This window comes from Aulonocara sp. 'chitande type north' Nkhata Bay, linkage group LG11 (assembly GCF_057382095.1).
Source record: "Aulonocara sp. 'chitande type north' Nkhata Bay isolate Kocher_YH1m ecotype deep benthic linkage group LG11, A_spYH_male_GT1.1, whole genome shotgun sequence".
In the NCBI taxonomy this organism is placed as follows: Eukaryota; Metazoa; Chordata; class Actinopteri; order Cichliformes; family Cichlidae; genus Aulonocara; species Aulonocara sp. 'chitande type north' Nkhata Bay.
Genome location: NC_141354.1, coordinates 27,336,690 through 27,342,701, shown reverse-complemented (window position 1 = coordinate 27,342,701; position 6,012 = coordinate 27,336,690). Strand labels below are relative to the sequence as shown.

The window sequence follows — 6,012 nt, the reverse complement described above, 5'->3', positions numbered from 1 at the left end:
TAAATGAGAGAGATATGTTTTGGTTTTTGTATTAAATTGTTACAATGTCCAAAATGAAAGTGTTTTATTGTACTGGGTTTGGATTTTATTATGTTTTTCACTTTACTAAAGTGACTTATCCTTATTCATAGTTCAGTATAATCTTTATTTTATATAAGTTCACTGCATGAGATAAGCTCTCTCTTGCTTAATTTTTTGTTAATTAGCAGTATTTTCTTATTATAAAAAGATATACTGTAGTAAATTTTGCATCTGTGTACTGCCACAGTCAATGTTAAATGTATTATTCAGGATTGTGCAGACTCAAGTTTGCATTTGCAGGCATTTTAATTGCACGAGCAAACCATAATTTTAACTTGGTGGATTGTTTTAGTATTTTAATGTGATGAAATTCATTTGCAGTCTTTGAAGATGCTAACTAGCCTTCAGGTGCTGCTTTTTTGTGGGTCTCTCTGCCTTTAGCTTTGAGTTCAGTAACTAAAAGCTACTGTGTTAGGTTGAGATCAGGTGACTGACTTGGCCTTTGAAGAATATCTAATTTCTTTGTTTTGAGAATCTCTTGGGTTCCTTTTGCAGTTTTCTTTGAGTCATTTTACCTGTGCAATGCTGTCTGTTCAGTTTTGCAGCATTTGGATGAGTCCGAGCAGCACTTCAGAATTCATCTTTCCACTTCCATCAGCAGTCACATCATCAATAAACACGTATGTGGCCCGATTCTGTCTATCCACAATGCCAGATAGGACACACCTTGATTTCCCATTTTTTGACCAGGATGTCTTTATAAATATTTATCACTGCTTTCTTTAATCTGTGCAATTAATTAATTTTATCAGATGTGCTCAAAACTCCAGGAAAAGCCTTTAGTTGATGTAAAATGTTTCCACAAGAGTACTACTAAAATATTTTTCCCATATTGGCTTCTCTTTATTGGCTCCCTGTTAAACCCATGACATTTAAAATATTTCTCCTCGCATACAAGGTTTTGAATAATCAGCCCCATCTTATCCTAATGACCTCATAGTACCGTATCACTCCTTTAGAGCACTTCACTCTAAGACTGCAGGCCTACTACAAGTAGAATATTTTCCTAGAATATTTAAAAGTAGAATGGGAGTCAGAGCCTTCAGCTTTCAGGACCCTCTTCTGTGGAACCAGCTCCCAGTTTGGATTTGGGAGACAGCGTCTACTTTTAAGATCAGGCTTAAAACGTTACTTTTTGATAAAGCATATAGTTGGGACTAGATCAGGTAGTACTTCTTCTTCGCTCACCTCATTCTTCAACCACTGTGTTTATACATCAGTCTGCATTTAGTTATCATTAATCTCATGCTGTCATCCACAGCATGTCTTTATGTTGTCTTCCTTCCCTCACCTGAAACTGGTCAAGGCAGATGGCCGCCCCTCCCTGAGCCTGGTTCTGCTGGATGTTTCTTCCTGTTAAAAGGGAGTTTTTCCTTCCCACTTTCACCAAGTACATGCTCATCTGATGGTGGGGATCGTCTCTGTTTTCTCTGTATTACTGTAGGGTCTTTAACTTACAATATAACATGCCTTGAGGTAACTGTTATTGTGATTTGGTGCTATATAAATAAAACTGAACTGAATTAAAGTGCTTAGAGTGGTCAGTAACACTACAAAAGCACTAAGTAAATCTAAGTTAGTGTTATCACTGTATTACACTAACTTCCTTGAGTGTGTTCTTGATTAGATCATATAAAGTGTTTTTTCTTATCTACGGAAATCATTCTGTCGTCGTGTACTTCAGTTGCCTGCTGTGTCTTTCGGGCCTTTTGGTGTTGCTGAGCTGGTCAGTACATTCCTTCTTTTTAACCAGATGATGCTGATTTGGCCACTCCTAAAGTTTTTGCTGTCTCTCAGGTAGGTTTATTTGGGGTTTTCAGCCTCTTGTTATCCTTCATTTGCACCCACATCTAGTAGTGTCTGTAGCTCAGAAGGTCATTTATTAGTCGGCCTGAGGTTGGTTGGTGGTTCAATCCAGGTGTGCATGCCAAAGTATTCCTGAGCAAGATACTGAAACCCAACTTGCGGTACAATGGGTGCATTGGAGTGTGCTTGTTAGCTAGAAATCACCTACTTAGGTAGGGGAAAAAGTGCTTTTATGAATAGGTGAATGAGGCATGTTGTATAAAACACTTGCTCAAGTGCTTGAGTAGAAAGGTGCCATATAAGAACCATTTTCCATTTCTTTAAACCTCATATTGAGGGTTATTGTAAAAAGCAACCAAATGCAAGATCATCACTTTGATCTTTCTATCTGCTTCATTTGTCATGGAAACAGGCCTCACCTGATCATGAAACTGTGTATCAGTCAGTTATCCAATTACTTTTGAGCCTCTGAAAATGGGGGATTGTGTATAAAAAGGACTGTAATTCCAAAATATTTAATGTAATGCTATTTCATTTGTTGATGTCTGCAAGTACATCACTTGATTTAAAATGTACCGTGATGCTGCACAGAGGCAAAAGTACTATGTGACTGTCCAAATAATCCCGGGGGTTACTGTATTTCCACAGTTTATGGCATTGGTCTATTCACACAGCAGTCCCTGTTGTAGTTACATCCATCCTTGCTTGAGCTTCCTTTAAACAATTTTGTGTTCGTATTTGCAGGAAAAACAAAAACCACGTTTGCCCGGATTGTATCCCGTTTCTTTCGCCTTTCTGTTTATGAGTGAAGACTGAGATATCTGCAGGTATCTCCTGGGATCAGTTTCCACCTTCGTCCTTCCCTCCTCTCTTTCACAGGCTGGGGGTGAAAACGGATGGTAGCAATGCTACAACTCTTCTAAGAGAGGTTTACTGTGTCACCTCTTCAGTCTTTGGGTTGCACTTGAGTGACAGCATGTGCTGTAAATCTTGTTTTTCCAGTATCGTTTCAACAAATTCACCTCCTCATCAGACTTTTTAGTTGGATTCGCTGCTATTTACGTAGAGTCACTTTACTCGTTGTGTGTTTGTGTGTCTGTTAGTGGCATCAGAATACAAGCAATCTGCATTTTTTTTGGTCAGGATCAAATTCCAAACCCTCTCAAGTGGATTGCCACTAAGGCATCATATCCTCTTTCTCCTCCTCAACCCTTTTTTCCCTCCCTTTTCTTGACCATCTTGACCATCTTGTGCTCTCATCTTTCTGCCTCTTTCAGGCCATAAAGTGGCCCAAACGTCATGCTGCTGTGCAGGGGCACGTGGCACAGCAGATTGGAGGATTTCAATCTGCTCACTTCACTTGAGCAAGATTAAAAGAAAACAAAACAAAACTGTGTACAGCCACAATTTCTTCCTTGTTGTCATCTATCTACACCTTGCGCTGAGAACTGAGATCCTACGCGGGTGTAATCTCCTGTAAAGGCCTCATGTCCTAAAGAGATGCCTGGGTGTCCTAATCTCAGGAACGGCCTGATTGTTACCAAACTCCTTATTAACTATGCATAGAGGACACGGTAGCCAAATGGAGCTCCGTGTGTCCATCAGTAAATCTTATCTTCGGGACGAGGACGTTAGGTGTCAGCGCAGAGAGGAAAATCAGCCAAGACAGAAGAAGAGTTGGATGATACGTGACGAACTGAAGGAGGCACTTTTATCGAAGCCAACAGATGAGAAGAGAACTGTGAAGCAGATAAACTTTGGATTTATTTGGATATTTCAACATGGACCCTCCAGCCCTCCCTGTGGCCAGGCTGGATGTGGATGTAGATCTCGGGTTTGCCCTCTTCTTCTTCTTCCTCCTCTGCTTTTTCTTGTTGGTGACCATCATCCGCTGTGCTCAGATGGTGCTGGACCCTTACAGCGCAATCTCTGAAGCGACATACCAGGAGGAGGAAACGGAGGAGTGATGGAGACCAGAGACCGGTTCAAGCTGTACAGATGGGATAACAGAAATAAAATCCTACATGCCACAGAATATTTTCAGGCATTTTTTGTGAATGAGTGAGGGGGCTGAGCGGTTTGAGACCCTCTTTGAACTTTTATAAAGCTTCTACCCTACGGCAGCAGGATAGACTTATGCCAACAGCATCTGCACCTTCTAATCATGTAAGCGTCCATCTAAAATGTAGAACATGTTTCATAATGTGATTTGTTGAAACATGCATTAGTGCCCCACATGTTTCTGTAAATATCTCATAGCTTTTTAATGCTAGGACAAATTATGAGGGGGAAAAACAGTTCAATAAGTCTCGGGTGATTCTTAAGAATGAAGTGGAATCTGTTCATTGTACCAGAAAGTACACTGTGAAAAGCTGCTTAATTGCAACAAAAGCAAATCCCCTCCCTTCCACGATAATAGAGCGCAGATGTTCTCAATGCAAAACAGATGTTCAGTTCATTCCCCAAATTCTGCCACACGATGTTTTTGAGCTGTTTGCGCAAACTCTCGTGCAAACGACTTATTATTGAAGAAATTGTGGAAGTAAGTTAGCTTGTAGCAGGTGTCAGTAAGTCGATGATGGTGTCTATGTGGAAGAAAAACTGAAAAGCTTCTCTTTGTCCACAGTGGTTTTTATAATAAACATCAGAATCAGAATGAGTTTATTGCCAGATGTTGAGGTTTACAACATTAGGAAATTGCTGCGGTGCTTCAGTGCAGACAATAAGAATTAAAGTGCTATGTAGAAAGAAAGATATGTGCATGAGATATACATGAGATATATACATGAGAATAAGAATTATGAGTGCTACGTAGAAAGATATATACATGAGTGCAGGTGGTGATCAGTGCCAAACATGATGTGAATATTCAGCTCACATAGCCTTCCGGATGTATTTCACAAACTGACTTCACAATCTGTTAAAGCCAACCTTTAAAATTCTAGGTTTTTAATATTTTTCACAAGTTTATTGTTTTTGTTTCCTTTCGTTTAGTTTGTGTTACAGTGATGCTTTGCCGCTTCCAGCCACTCTTTCAAATACAGGAATTCACACCCAGTGATCCTGTCAGGAGAGACTAACTCATTCTAACAGTCCAAAGTTAATTATATAATTGCTTTGCACTCACCAGACACCTTATTAGGTACACCTTGCTACTACTGGGTTGGGTTGGACCCTCTTTTGTCTTCAGATCTACCTTAATTTTTCATGGCATAGATTCAACAAGGTGCTGGAAACATTACTCTAAATTTTTATCCATATTAATGTGATAGCATCGCACAGTTGCTGCTGATCCAGATTTGTTTACTGCAAATCAATGAGGCGAGTCTCCCATTTCATCACATCTCTATTGGACTGAGATCTGGTGACTATTTGAGTCATTTGAGTGCAGTGAACTCACTGTCAACTTTGTGATATGGTGTGTTATCCTGCTGGAAACAGCCATTGGAAAATTGGGTATACTGCAGTCACAAAGGAATCGGCAAGACCCAGGTAGGCTGTGGTATACAAACTATGCTCCGTTAATACTAAGGGGCACAAAGTGTGCCAAGAAAATATCCCCCACCCCATTACACCACCAGCAGCAGCCTACACTGTTGATAGAACACATGCTTTCATGTTGTGACCTTTCTTCTCCATTTGATGCTCAGTTTGAACTTCTGCATCTTGACCATATTATTGTGTGATATCTGGGTTATTTAGCAGTCTAACCAGCATACCTAATAAAGTGACCTGACGTAATTAAAACATTTCAAAGTTCCTGCATGGAAACACTCCATGAGATCGTTGTCTAAAGCAATTTCTGTGCACATTCACACAGTTAGCTGAATCACACATGCAGTGTTTGTAAAGCTTGACTGCACTTATACTAAAACGATGATGCAATTTTATTCATTAAATAAAAACGTTACAATGGCTTGATTTTTTGTTTGTTTGTTTTAGGACTTTTGGAGCAGATTTTTTTTTTTTATCATGATGAAAAGAAGGCCTCTGGGAGTTTTGTGGTCCTCCCCAGGAAATTTCAACTCAGTGACCCTTCATTTTCGTAGTTTCTGGTCAATTTCGTGCCCTATTCAGTATATATTCATGATGGAAATGTCTGTATTTATGTAAAGAGAAACACAA

At 39.7% G+C, this 6,012-nt stretch overlaps 1 pseudogene; it reads left to right on the top strand.

The window, feature by feature from the left end:
• The first annotated feature begins 3,668 nt into the window (after nucleotides 1-3,668).
• Nucleotides 3,669-3,854, top strand: LOC147319222 (cortexin domain-containing 1 protein pseudogene; annotated as a pseudogene).
• The last annotated feature ends 2,158 nt before the right edge of the window (nucleotides 3,855-6,012 follow it).